The sequence below is a fragment of the Chamaea fasciata genome, unplaced genomic scaffold (assembly GCF_029207755.1).
Source record: "Chamaea fasciata isolate MVZ Bird 193981 ecotype frontalis unplaced genomic scaffold, bChaFas1.0.hap1 SCAF_6, whole genome shotgun sequence".
Classification (NCBI taxonomy): domain Eukaryota; kingdom Metazoa; phylum Chordata; class Aves; order Passeriformes; family Sylviidae; genus Chamaea; species Chamaea fasciata.
Window position 1 is genome coordinate 16,824,778 of NW_027094091.1, and position 15,490 is coordinate 16,840,267.

Below are 15,490 nucleotides of genomic sequence, written 5' to 3' on the forward strand. Positions count from 1 at the left end.
CCCCTGATAAGTCACAGCTATATCCAGTAAAGCTAAGTGTGAAGTGTGATAAAAGGGAGTGGGTTAGCCAGTAAAAGGGATAATCGAGAGGGAGGAGGAACCTTGAGGAAGAGGGAAGGAGATGATCATGAAGAAGGATCCTGGGGAGAGAGAATCACTGCTGTGAGGTCAGTTTGGCTATTCAGTTAGAGCCTGTTTTTGGAACCTGCAGTCACAGTCTAGCTGGGTAAAATCCTGCATTCAGAGTCTGCAAACTAATACCTGCAGTTGTAGTTCAGCAGAAGGTAACCAGCAGTCAGACACTGCAAGGAAAACCCGTAAAAGTGGGAGCTTGCTGCAGCCAGGGTCAGTGAATGGTTGGAGTCAGGATGACTGAGCTGTAAAGAGGAATAAACCAGGACCCTTTTCATGCTATGGTAAACAGGAAGTCTGTGTCTTGGCTCATTTCTACCCTCTAACAAGAGGGCTACTGCAGCAGTACCCACTTTGTCATAATTCATAGATTTAAAGAGTAGTCTTATCAAACTTCTTCTGCAAGAGTAATTTTCACTAGAGGATAGAAAATGTTCAAGTAACACCTGAGGTAGTTAAGTGCTGTATCCATGAAGACCCAATAACCTATTTTTGTTTGCTGACTTGTTCAAATAATTTTAAGAAGTGGCTCTGTATATTACCAGCTTCTTGTGGATAAATTATTCCTGAGTATCTCATAACTACTTAGCACTTAGGTTTCAATTGTAGCCTATAACATTTATTAATGGATTAGTAATGCAGGTGAGATGCACTCAGATATTTTATCCTTGAAAGCGGAATCTTCAGGTTAATAGCCATGAAAGAATAAATCTTTTCAGAGCCATTCCTATGGGATCCCTGGCATATGCACGGTTAAGCATATACACAGAAATAATGCAAAAGTCATCATTTTAAATGAGTTACTAAAATCAAAATACACAAAATAAAATGCTAGTAAGCACCACGAATAGTATGGTAAGAAAAGTGTATGAATTTAGTAGTATTTCCTTTGGGACAAACCTCTTTTCATTTTGTTTGCACAGGATTCTTAGCTGAGGTCAGTGGAGTTGATGGAGCCACAAGGTCTTTTCAAATACTTAGTGAAAATCAGTTAATTGCTACTGTACAAAGACTCTCAGAAAATTCTAAATTTGCTTTCAGTAATATTTCTGAAGATAAAGGTTTCAGAAGCTCTGGCTATACTTCCAGAAAACTTCTAAAAGTATTACCCTTGGAAAAAAATAGTGCAGGAAGACATATTAGAGGAGGAACTCACAGACAAGAAGAAAGCTTAAATATCACGGAATGCTTGCCAAGGTGGTGAAGAAACTATGCCGAGGTTCATGGAAAATAAGAAAGTAACTGGTGACAGCCAACATGGCTTTACTGAGGCCAAATTGTGCCTGAAAAGTATGGTGCCCTTCTATAAAGGGGTTATAGCATTGGTAGAGAAGGGAAGAGCCAACTGGACTCGGGCAAAGCACTGGACAGTGTCCTGCAGGACTTGTCTCTTGACTGGAGAAACATCGATTCCACCAATGACCACCTGGTGTAATGAATTAGCTGGATGGTCACAATCAAAGAGTTTTGGTCAACAGCTCAATGTCCAAGAGACCAGTGATGAGGGCCAGAGAGGACTTTTTACGTGGGCAGATAGAGGCAGGACAAGGTGTGTCCTTAAAATGAAAGAGAACAGGTTTAGATTTGACATAAGGAAGAAATTCTTCACTGTGAAGGTGGTGAGGCACTGGAACAGGTAGAGCAGAAAAGCTGTGAAAGCTCCATCCCTGGCAGTGTTCAAGGCCAGACTGAATGGGACTCTAATCTGGTCTAGTGGAAGATGTCCCTACCCATGGCAGGGGAGCTGGGAAAAATGATCTTTAATGTTACTTCCAACCCAAACCGTTCTATGATTCTAGGAATGAGAAGTTACCAGGTTATAGTTTATAAAGCAAGTACACATTTCTGTCCATATTAAGTCTAAGAAAAATAAGCTTGAACTGTGTCAGAATAGGTGGAGAGGACTTAATTTTTCTTTGAAATCCTGTTCTTTTCCATGAAGACACAGGCATTGCAGACTTCCCCTTTGTGAGAGATCAGAAAAGGTCGGCTTGCTTGTTGTAGCAAAATGATGGGTAAAGATACTAACTGTGGCAATAGCTGAATGCAGATGATAAATACAGGGGAGAGAGATAAGCTGTTTAAACTGAAAGAAGAACTAATGATTAAACTGCTCAAGAATAAGTTTAGGCAGGAAATCAGAAAATTTACTTAGAGATGCTGAAGACTCAGACATACTGCTTTTCTTGGTTTTTTTCTTCCTTTTTCTTCCCCTTCAGTAGATTTGAGTCTAAAGTGCAGTCTTTCTTGCAAGCTTTCTACATTTGATAGCTATTAAATTAGGTTTTACCTCTTTGGTTCTGTCTAGGTTAAAGTCATTTAAGGCACAGTATGACCCAATGAGACAAAGGAACCAATGGCATTTACTTTGTCTGTTTTTGTCTTCTACATGGTTATCCATCATTTAAATACTAAAATAAAAGAAAAAGTTTGGAAAAAACCTAAACATCTGGACAGAAACCACTTGTTCACTCATACACTTAAACCAAAAAGAGATATACAGGGTCTGAAAATCTTGCAGAATATAAACCTGGTACTTTACAGTACTATAAAGCCAGTTAAAGAAATGGAAAAAATAGCTTTTTTTTTTTCTCTCAGATAGGAGAAGAATGAGTATATTTGTGGACAGAAATGGTTGTCTGAGGTGATGACAGAAAGCATTTAAAAAGGAAAAGAAACCTATAACCTAATTTCTTCCATTCTTCTGTTGGAATCTTCCCTCTTGTCAAGAGATCCAAAGCCTCACTTTAAACGAGAAGCTTTTATTAGTCTAATTTATAGCACTAATGGTAGACTTAGTGGGCCTAAGTCTCTACTGAAACACACAAAAACTTCAAAGGCCATTTAAAATATTTCCCTGGTAACTGTTCTGTGTACATTTTTAGATCCAGATTTGCTTGCATGGCAGTGCTTTTACAGATCTAGGTCTTGCTGCGAGTTAACTTTTTGACATAGAAATCAAGAAGGTATTTCTCTTTCACAATAAAGCTGTGATAATTTGAGGTATTTGCTGTTGGCAAGTCAGAATGCTTTTATTTTCAATCCTGAAGACATTGTTTACTTGTGATAAAAATCACAAGGCGAGTCAAATCTTGTCGTGAGTTGCTCTTGACTGTGTCACAAACACATCTCTACTCTGTAATTTTTGTTATTTTCCCCCTAGCTTCACTGGCATTTATAGTTACTGCTTTTTACAGCTAAGGCAGCTACTGAATATCTGGAAGCCTACAGGGGTGAGCATTAAATCACAGCAGGTGTTCAAGCAAATTGGATACATGGGTGTTCCACTGAAAGTGGGAATCATCTTTATAAAATTTAGGTGTGATCTACATTATTTGGAGAAGAAGTATTATAATAATGTGTAATTCCTACCTTAGTGATCATAGGGGATGATTTAATCAAAGTAAAAATGAGGGTTTCATATTTAGCTGGGAGCTTTGGCAGTCTTCTTCCTGCCAGTTAAAATCACAGGGTGTGTGGTAAGGCTATCCACCAGGCAATTTCACTCAAAAGAAAAGAGGAAAAATTTAACCTTACCCTGCACAGGGCTCTGCCACTGACGTTGCCAGGGCCCACCACCTCTGCGAGCAACAGGTTTTCAAAAGTGTGCTGAGTGGCCCAGACTCCAACCTATCCTCAGTTATACCTATGTTGCAACTCAATCTTTTAATGGTTGAAAGCTTTCTCTAACAACCTGGGAGTCTGCACTCTCTGCAGGAGATTTTAACCCTTTCTGTTATGTGCCAGCTCTGAACACAACCCTGATGCTACAAAAGTAGGAGCAAGGACCTGAGATATTGCTCCCTGAATTTGAAAGTAATGTTTTCTACATGCTAGATGTATATATATTTTATGACCCCTTCAGCACTGAGCACAGACCATCATTTGTGCCCAACAGCATTCATTACAAAAGCCATTTGGTACAAAAAGCCAAAATAAAGACTCCTTGTCCCTATTTTAAAAGCTACTTTTGAGCTCATAACCTGACTTCTAACCAAAAAAAAAAAAAAAAAAAAGAGACCTATGTGTCCTGCTCGCCTTATTTTAATTCCTACATTAAATTATTCCTATATTATTGCCTTAAATGGAAATATTTCTGGTAGCTCAAATGCAGGAGAAAAATCCACATACTAATATGTGAGATTTTCAGGCAATCTAAATAAGGAGTCCAGTAGATTGACTACTTTAAACAAGAGTCAACTTCCCCTGCAACATTCTCACTCAAAGTACAGTAGTTTAGAAGTTGAGCATATTCCCTTTTTCTTCAGGCATATTTAGGCAGGTATGTGAATTGATATACTAATGCTGAAAGAATTTCAGAATATCAATGGCTGCTAATTGATAGTTAAATGTGAGCTTATTTTTCATGTGAAACCTGTATACTATATTCATTGTTGAAATAATGGTAATCATTTTCTTTGTGACATTCTCTTGAGGAATTTTAAACAAAAGTCTTCTGTAATTGCTTAGTTATTTCAGGCCTGCCTAGTAATTTTCCACTGTATTAAAAGGCATTTGTTACTGAGAGTGATGGAAAAAATGTACGTGTCTGATGGATGGAGCTTTTACTTATTTTCAGTCAACATAATTACCTTTTATTAGCACAACTGGTATCTGAACAAAAGCATACTTTTTTATTTAAGTGACTAATACTTTCCTAGGTTCATGTCTGTAGGATTCGCTTCAAATTATGATGAACAAACACGATTGGTTATGTGGGCAATACAATGATTTTAGTTTTTTGGGAAAAAAAAAGCAGAACCATACTCACAATAAAACAACTCTGTTTAAGAGGAAAACAATCCAATGAACTGAATTTTGAAGTAACATTTATAAGAAAAAAATGCAGAAATAGAAAAACATTTTTTGTAGCAGACGTATTATATTCTGGTGACTTTGTAAGGCAAGCCATATTATAAAGGGAATTCATTATTCAGATATTGGAGTACTAAGTGACAGAGATTATCCACCTAAAAGACAGCTATAGCACTAATTATTATTTGACTGTAATAGTTTAACCCCAGCCAGCAACTCAGCCTCACACAGCCATTTACTCACTGATCCCCTCAGTGAGACCAGGGAGAGAATCAGAAGTGTAAGAGTGAGAAAACTCATGGCTGGAGATAAAGACAGTTAAACAGGTAAAGCAAAATCCACACATTACAAGCAAGGTAAACAAGGAAATGCTTCACCATTCTGCATGGGAATGCAGAATGCTGATGGTCAGCCATCTCCAGGAAAGGAGGCCTCTATCACACCTAACAGCGTTTTGGGAAGGCAAACACAACCACTCTGAACATCTCCCCCTTCCTCCCTCTCCCCCCAGCTGTATATGCTAAGCACAGTGCCCTATGGTATGGAATATTCCTTTGGGTCAGCCAGTAGGGGTCAGCTGTCCTGGCTGTGTCACCTCACAACTCCTTGTGCACCCACAGCTTCCTTGTGGGTGGAGTGCTGTGACAGGGCAGAAAAAGCCTCGGCTTTGTGTCAGCCCTGCTCAGCAACAGCTAAAACATCCCTGTGTTGTCTATACTGTTTTCAATACCAATCCAGAACATAGCCCCCACCCCAGCCAAAACCAGCACAGTCATGTCATTTATTCCATTTATCAAACTGATTTTCCAACAGTGCAATGAGAGCTACTACCTGTTCAGTACTTTTGGTAACCTGCACTGAATGTAGGAATTACAACAAGGTCAGATGGAGACCTCAGAGCAGCAGTTGTGACACAGAACCGCACAAGTGTGAGCTCCAACAAACATAAAGTGGGTCCTTGTACTTTCAGCCACCCACGGCTTCATTGATTCCATGAAGTAAGTCCTGTGATGTGTTCTGAGGCTTCACAATAGCAGAGGGCTTTTGTACCCATCACTATTTGTGATCAGATTGTAGGGGCTGCTGCTACGTTTACATGGATAGAAGACATCCTGATCACCACATCCTGCTCCCTTCTGCCCCCAATAAGAGACCCAGGACAACCCTTGCAAGAACACACTGCAGTGGTTTCTGCTTTTGTGCAATGACACATACTTTGTTTGCAAAGGACTTGGGGTCTCCTGTAAGGCACTGATTCCCAAGTCTCCCCAAGCAGTGTGCAAAGCTGCCAGACTGCCTGCTAGCAGGAGTGCAGGGCGGGCAGTAAACATCTCCTTCAACAAGTCTTTAGGTACCACACGCACCAGCACCGTTCTCTCATCGGTTTAGGTAACAGCACAGTTTGCAGCTCTAGCAGCCCAACTCCAGCTGTTTCAAACTTCTCACTGATGTCTGCATGTTACTTCAGCATCTTGCCATGGTCTGGCCCAAACAACTTTACCTGGAACAATGCAGGGGGAAGAATGCCATTTAATTACATTTATTGAATGCTCAAACATCATCCCCTGACATATTACTTATTTAGGAATATCACAGCACAATTTCAAATTACAAACAGTATTACAACAGAAGGAACATTAAAAAATGGATTCAAATTAATGTCAGAAAATTGCTTTCCCTTAGTAATTAAACAGAAAAAAATACAATCATTTTATTCCTGAATTTGAATGCAACTTATATAGGCTCATTTATCATTTTCCTCTAAACTTTGGTGCTATAGATAATTTTGCCTTTTTAATATTATTCTAAAACAACAAAAAAGAAGTAAAAAACACTCTTAATCAAAAATGAACTGTTTTTTCAGTCAATATGACCAGAAGCAACTATTTGCCATGACATGCATTTGTATGATAGATGCATTATTCTTCTCAGCATCTCATTAACAGCATATGCATTTTATGAGGACACGCAAAGCATATCCAGAAAAGGTAATTCCTTACTACTCAACATTTTTCCTTTTCATCTTTTCTTCTCCCTCTGTGAGTTCAAATTTTAGAATTACCATGCTTTTTTTTACTGTGTAGAAGAAAAATCTGAATTCTAGTCTATTGTATTCTAACTAATTTTGGGTCAGTTTCTCTTTCTCTAAAATAATTTTCCTTTTTTCTTGCTTACTGATTTTTACAAACACAAATTTCCAGAAGCTGAAGTGAAAAGCAAGGTCCACTTTATTGTACAGCTGTTCTAAAGATATAGCATCAGACAATACATGAGCAGCATCAGAAGGGAAAGCAGAGATGAACTGTCCAAACATTAAAGTGCCAATTAAAGTTGCAAAAAGTTTAAAAGAATTTAAAAATTGTTAAAATTTTTTTAAAAAAATCTTTTAAGTGATAATTTATCATAGCTGTGTCTCAGTCTAATCAGTGATAGTTAATTGAAACTGCTGTGGGAGTTTAAGAATAAAGTCAATGGTTTCAGAGAACTACAGCCATAAGTTTTGAGCTACTCCAGTAAGATACTGAAATGAGTATTGGCACAGAAGGAAATCAGGAGCAGAGGGAGCACTTCTTTGAGCCAACTCAAGTCTGATGGGTTGCTCTCCTATGGTGCAGCCTTTTAAGGGATTAAGGTCACTAAAGGCTTCTTCCTAACAGTAAAATAACACCTTAAAGTACCTTACCTTGTTTGGAAATATACTACCCTGTCAACCTTGGTAATCATAAATTTCCATTCATTTATATTCTGGGCATGGTACTGAAACTGGGCAAAGAAGAAATTACGTAATTGTCACAGAGAAAAGCCTGGCCTAATGATTTAAGCATTGCCTCTGTCCAGACACAAATTTGTGTTTAAATAGTGCTTAACCACAAATACTTTCATGACTCAGACACATTGTTTAGGCTGAACTCAAAGTATGAAACTCACAGTTTAGACAGGAGATGCTCCTGTTTTTAAAAGGCAGTTTTATTGCCAAGCCAGGAGGCACTTTAAACCTGTTGGATTCCCCATGTGGTAGTGCAGGAAACTCAGCAAGCTCAGCTGTGGTTTGGAGGGGTGTGGAAAAAGCCTCATCCACTCATAGCTGGAGACAGAATCCAGCAAAGCACTCCACTTTCACTTGACCTTCCAAGCACAGGATGAAGAGAGAAGAAAAGGAGCAGGTTTGTTATGCACAGTAACTGAATAGATTAGGCAGCGGTCCAGGAAAAGATGGATCATTTCCATTTGGCAGTTTGTAGCCCCTTTGTGATGGGACCTCAATCGGCAGGCTAAGAATGGCACTCTGGCAGAGCATTTTTCACCTGCCTGTTGAATAAAACCCTGGCTCAGGACAACAAGAGCCACCCCATTAAACAGCAGAGAGCATGGTGTCCAAACTAGTCTTTCTGCAATAGAGAACACTGGGGTCAGGTCTCTCTTCAGAGTATTACTTATACATTTTATTCAACAAATCTACAGTGAGGCTGTAAGTAATTTTTTTTTTGTTCAACATGACTATAAGGCAAACGGTGTTTGACTGTATTCCAGAAATCCTATTATTGGTAATAGGCAGCAGGAAGGTGACTCTGACAATAGAAAAACACATTTTCAGGAATGTTCTGTCAATTAGCTTTGCAATCATTATTTCTCAGTTACTTTATAATATCAATCTTTCCACTGAAAGTGCTTATTAGTTTATATTTCTTTCCTAATAAAAGTTTTTACTTCTAGGAGTTTCTTTGCTGCCCTCTTAAGCCTGTTGTCAGAACAGCAGAGCTGAACAAGAAAATAACATGCTTTAAACAGTTTCTGCTTTGACTCTACTTCAAAGGACATAAATATTTTTTCTGATTATATAAAAAATAGAATTTATTTAGATCTTCAAATCATACTGTAAATCAATATAATATATCAGCATTATTTTGCATTATATTATTATATATTGGTACTTTAATCTTTCTAATATTAACTGCTATAGACTACAGTAGTGCTAAAAATAGTATGGACAAAAAAATTTTTTGGGCTTATTTTTTTTTTTTTATTTTAGCACTCTCTTCACATATATACACCAAGGTTTTATGTCAATTGTAATTTTTGGTCTCCTTTTTAATCTCTTCCACATATTTCTTTCTTAGTATGTCTTCCTAGAGTAAACCAGGTTCAAATGGCTTTTTAAACCTTTCTCAGAAAAGACAAAAATTATGAATCTACTGATTTGACTTTTTTTTTTAATGCCATCAGAACCTATATACTTGCTAACAGCACAGAGGAAAAGAACACTAAATATTGGCAAAAAAAGGTGTCAAAGCTGGGTTCATCCTAAAATTGAAAAAATGTTAATTGATTCATACCTATTGTCTTCTCTATGAGCTAGATGTTATAATTAATTCACTGTAGCCTCAAGCCTCAAACCAACTTTTTATTGCACAAAACCTAAACCCATTTATTTTAACATGCAAATTTCCCTGCCTGCTTTCAAATATTCACTTTGGATGCCAATCCAAAGATTAGTGGGAGAGGGAACAGGGTGAGGTGGGGGCAGGGGGAAATTCCTATTTTCCTTTTTGTCATACCTCTTCCAGTTAAATACTCTCTGTTCTTATGACCTATTGTATACTCTCTATTAAAACAGTTTTTAACTGTAAGCTCTTCTAAAAGCAGTCTTCATTTACAGTGACATTTGTTACTGCTGAGCATGTAGGCAGAGGGAGATATCAAGGCAGATCTGTACAAATTCAAGTATCACCTCAACCATGGATAACAAGTAAGTCATCGCAATCCAACTGTCCAAAGGCCTTATCTCAGGCTCCCTGACTGCTGAGGCGGTTACCACTTGAGAAACAGAAAAAGCAGACACTGAATATCAGAGTAACACAATCAAGATCACGGAGCAACCCAGGCTGCCAATACTTCCTTTTGAGTTTTAAACTGAGAAACAAGCAGTGAGTGGATGCAGCAGCATGAAACTCACAACTTCTTGAACTGCTCCAGGCTAACTCGTGGGACACACAAGACAATGGCGGTCCGACCTGTGTTTGTCTCAAAACATAAAACAAATGTATTGTCATACAAAACTATTTTAGTTTTCTCATCCCCATTTTCACCGATATCATATCACAGTGTAAGGAATTCCCAATACACACAAAAAAATATTTTACCACTTACAAGCGCATTTTTGCACCTGAAATTTGTTTTTATTTGGAAAGTAAATGCTATCCAGCCCAAAAACTAAGATTCAAAAAGTAATACTCTTTGCTTAATGAAGAGTAATGGCAGTAAGAGTAATGGCTACATAAGACAATTAAGAAAAAATATTGCCCACATCACCACACCTGTAAGAATACTAGATACTTCTGAAGGAAGTGTTTTATGCAGTTCATAACTGCGTGTGCAAAACAGTGATACAATGGTACATGATCACACCAGTCTAAGAAGATTACAAAATCCACTTTCAAAAACCTTAAGGCTTCTTGTTAGCAGTGCAGTTTTATTGACGGTAACTTTCGGTCTGGTGGCACAAGATGCTGGGTAAGCATGCTATAAGCCTGTAGGATAATTCTGAATTCCACTTCTGTGCTTTATACAGTCAAAATGATGGGAAAAGATGGGCCTTACTGACACATGTCAATAGGTCTGTCATCATGGGTAAACAGACTTCAGCTGGCCTCAAGAAACAAATGAACTGCCCTGGGAAAACATGCTAAAGCACATAGGAGCATCAACTGTGGAGGAAAGCTTAATTCCTAGCAGGAATACAAAGTAAGAGCTTCACAAGTGAGTTGCCTTAAATGTTACAGTTTTTCTTCTGTATTTCAATGACTATTAAGAGAACTCCTCGCTGGAACATGAGTGATCACTGTCAAACTGATTTTAAAAAAAAAAAAAAAAAAAAAAAGAGAGAGAAGTCCTTCAAGGAAAAGTTGTGTGGGATTAAAGGTGAGAACAGCAAGAGTAGGCCATCCTGCTGGATCTCAAGAAAAATCTGTGGAGAATCTATTTAGAGCTTTCCTGAAGAAGAGAAACCGAAAGTGGCAATCTTTACAGCATTTCTTTGGGGCCATGTATAGTAATTATATATTTAACTCCAAATGGTAGTTGGCTGTCTTTCTCTGCTATTCTACTGTCTAATCAATGTCCATTTATGGCTTTATGCTTTTGTCACTTAGAATGGATCACTAAGAAAGAGATGGGATAAACCCTCTGGAAGTGATAGATGCAATGTATTTATCACTTACTAATCTATATGAAATGGTGTAATTTATGAGGCTTATACTTAAAGCTTTAGATTTTTATGACACTGTAAGAACAAAATCATAAAGATTCAGGAAGTCATGTTTCACAGAGCACAGCAGCTATGCTATAACAATGTAGTTTATATTATATTAATTTAAACAACATTAAATTTACAGTTCTTAATTAAAATAGAGCAACTATTAAATAAACTAGAAATTAATAAATATGAATTGATCATAACTTTAATGTCATATAATTGAATAAATCCAGTATTTAAAAATCATATTAGAGAGGATGTGAAAATTATGTTCCCTTTTCCAGGCTTTAATATCACTCATTTAAACCCTTTAATTAAAATGCAAATTCATCTACAGAACAGATGTAAAGAGAAAAGCTTTGGTGAATATGGAATATCTGAGAAATCATTAACCAACATCACAGAACATCACAGAACATTAGATGACTGCTACTGAATTGGAAATATGTTCACCATGATGAAAAGATTATAAATTAAATCAGATGGCTGTACCACCTAGTGTTTTAATTTCCGGAAACCTCATTCTGAAACACTTTCTCACTCTGAATAATAACTTCCATCATCATCAAAGGACTATTAAATCCTTAGCTTTTCACCAAAGTAGTTTTTCTTATGTCACGTTCTGTCATCTGGTAAGCAGTGTAATGCAATGCTGTTGATGTGTCATATAAATGCTTACGTAAATAAATTAATGTCAGAAAAGTAAAACAGTACCTCGTGGAAAGGAAGGGCACAAAGTGATGGACTTGGGGATGCATTGGCTTTAAACAGATTTCATTCATTCAATAGTTTGTAGCCTTGAATAAGAGGTCTACAAACCAAAAAAAAAAAAAGGCATGATACTTCTGTACAGATGTGCAGACAGATCAGCACCCATTGCTGCCCACAGCTGCCAGAGCTAGCCCAGCTGTGTTCATGCTGCTCAGACCACACTGATGATACTCAGCTGGCAAGGTGCTGAGGTCCTTACTGTGACTGGTTCTTTGCCACATTGCTTTGCCTTGTCCTATAAACAGGCACTTTAAATCATAACAGTTAGAAATGAATGTTCCTGTGCTTTTATCTGTAGTTATAAAGACAACATAACTAGGTGACATGGCTGGGCTTCCACAGGTGACATCTAAACAACACCTCACACTTCTCACCCACACATCTGTACCCACCACTCCATCTCTCTCGTGTCTGAGCACAACTGCTTGTGACTTGCAGTCAACCAAACTGGGAACTCATCCAAAATAAACTGCTGTTCTGGGGAAGGTGAAAGGGCAGTCCAGGCTGCCCAGGCAAGCTGTGTTTCCCAAGGCACCTGATCCTGTTTGCATGGCAGGGCACAAGGCCTGCTCCCCCACCAGTCTGTGAAACATCCGCTGCTACTTATTTAAACTTTGAAGTTCTATACAATAAAAGTGTAGCCAGACTTTCAAATTATCTTCAAAGTGTAAGCAGTTTGCTTTGGAGCCTTATATTAATGCAATATCAAAGCCGGTAATGACATTTCTGCATATGTGACAATGAGCACAGGCATGAATTTCTAGTGTTTGGATCACGCTGAGAGTTGAGTACATTTAGTTTCTACTATCAAACTCTTGAGTACTCATTAATTCATGGCATCATCTGACACTTAGAAGTGTAACATAACACATGGTCTGGTGTAGGGAAACACAGCCTTGTGTTACATCCCACATACAAGATGCACAATTAAAGTGTAAATGCCAAGATTCCCTGGGTTGTTTTATTTTTTGGTTTTTGTTGGGGTTTTTTTTTGTTTTGTTTTGTTTTTTTTCTCATGAATGAGCATGCCAATCTCAATCACCCTACAAGTTTTATTTAGAAAGTTAACATTACCATAAGATGTGAGCCACTTTTTTCAAATACAGACAAGTGTAGTACTTTTCCAGACGTAGAAGTGGTAGATGAAATACATCTCAACAGAGCAGTTCTAGTTTTCACAGCCCACTTGGTCTTTGCTGACAAGGCCAGACTTTGTGACAATAAACAAGAGCATCATTTGTGACAACACTAGCTGTATACAGCAGTAAGATTTCAAAGGGTTTTCTTTAGTCATATTTTATAGAGCAATTACCTAATAAAATATTTGATACACTACTGACATCAGCTGGATGTAAGGAGACTTTACACTTACAATCTCTTGTAAAGGAAAAATAAATCTTTAATTCATCAGCCTAGGGTATTGTGCCCACTATAACCTAATAAAGCTGCCACTGCCACACGAATTTGGATTATCATAAAGCAATCAATCACAACCTCTTCACTCCTAACGCTATTCTGGTGTTAGCACCTTTTGATTCCCTACTTTCCTGTCCTGGGTCCCTTCTCAGCCTCCCATCTTCCCTGTCCACTCTCCTGGCACAAGAGTTCATGTAGGTGGATGCCTCAGGGATGGTCCAGCTGGAAACAATTTTCCCCCCTTCCTTATTTTTCACAAGCACTGGTGGTCTGATCTAAACCACCACATGGGCTGCATGACCATCACTTTGCACGTGGTAGTGCAATGGAGTACGAGTGCAGAAAAGCTGGGGCTCGATATGGGGTAGGAATTGAAAAGCTTAGTCTGAACTTCCCATAATTTTCTGACTTTCCCTCCTTCAGATCTACAGCAACCTGGGCTGCTGGGTACATATTCCATCCCATCTGCTGTACAGCAACACTGGCTGCCACGGCTGCCTTGTGAAGTGGAACAGAGGATTCAGCTGAAAAAAATAATTGCTGTGAAAAAGAGCTACAAGAAACGTTGGTGTTTTTCATGGATGCAATAAAAGTAACCACAACTGGATCAAAAAAAAAAACCCTCAAAAAATAATTGTAGGAAAGATATTTGCCATAAACATGGGCCACAAGACTACTGTTTCTAAGCCTATAATTTTCTAGAGGAGACTGTAAAAAACCAAATATATTAAATATATAAAGGAAAATTAAAAAATATTAGCTATTAAAAATTGACATTTACTTTATTTTCCCTGAAATTAACCCCTATTTGTACAGAAAAGACTGGATGATGATGATGATGATTATTATCTTAAAAAGAGAAGGGATGTTGAAAACCATCACCTTGCTTTTTTGTGCCAACCACATTGAATGAACAAGTAAAAAGGAAAGAAAATCTTAGAAGTCTTAATTCATCTGAAATATTTAGTGAAATACTTAGAATTTTCTGTCAGAGACTGAGCACTGACAATTATTTTCCTGACTACCTGGGTTATTTATACATTGTTAAGTCTTGCACATTTGTTATAAAGCAATTTTATGTATAAATAGAATTAAGTACTTGATACCAACAATTGACCTAGACATGTAAAAAATCTCAGTTAAAGGTGCTCAAGTTTCTGTTCATTTGGAATATAAATAAATGCGTACTTAGCAAAACAAACACAGCTTCAGATAGCCAGAAAATGTTGAAAAACATGAGACTTCTGCTTGAGTTGAATTTTGCAGCCATTTGGACATTCTTAGGTGATATTTATTGATCCTCTTTCTTGTGGATTTTCTCTCTGTACAGCCTTCTTCCCACCACCAATCCTTAATTTTCCTTAAGCCGGTAAAAATCTAACCCTTGAGGAATTTAACCTCCACAAAACGTGAATGAAATCAGATTCTTTTTAACATTGTCTAGTCAAAGATATGCCCCACACAGTGCACACATGCATCCAATTAGAGATGTGTAATGTAAAAATACTAGACACTTAATTTCTATATGTAACAAAGTTAACTGGATTTCACTTAAAGCTAGACCAGAGCTGGTGAGCCCCATCAGACAAGATGTGATCAGAACATGAAAACTGAAAATTTTAAAATCATCTACTTCTCTTTTATTTTTTTGAACTTAAAAGAAATGAAGCCTGTTAAAAATTCTCTGTGTGGGTGTTCTAAGGGTTTCAGAATATCTGTCTTTCAATTTGCACACAGTTCCTGCAAACTTTGCTAAATTATTTTGCCATGGAAATTTACTATTTCTCTTTAAACTGACAAGCAGATGTTGTAAAACATATGATGCTCCATATGGCTTTAAAGTTTGTAAAAAATCCTGTTTCTAAAATTACCACATTCCAATGTCTTTAGAGGTGTGAAAAGGCTTTTCTGTCTGTCTGTTTTCTATACCATTATTACAGTCCTGAAGCAGTGTTTATCACCAGAGGATACCACCTGCTTCTCAGAAATGTATGCTATTCTTCCACGTTTCCCTCCATGCAACACCTGCCAATGAATCACCAAGGAAACTCATTTCCAAAAGCACAAACTCGGCTGAGCAGTGCAGCTGACTGCCAGCAGATA

General features: G+C 37.7%; 1 protein-coding gene across 4 annotated transcripts in view; it reads right to left on the bottom strand.

The window, feature by feature from the left end:
- KCNIP4 (potassium voltage-gated channel interacting protein 4) overlaps positions 1 to 15,490 on the bottom strand; it is a 391,381-nt gene that overhangs the window by 203,398 nt on the left and 172,493 nt on the right. The gene's annotated exons all lie outside the window — the stretch shown is intronic.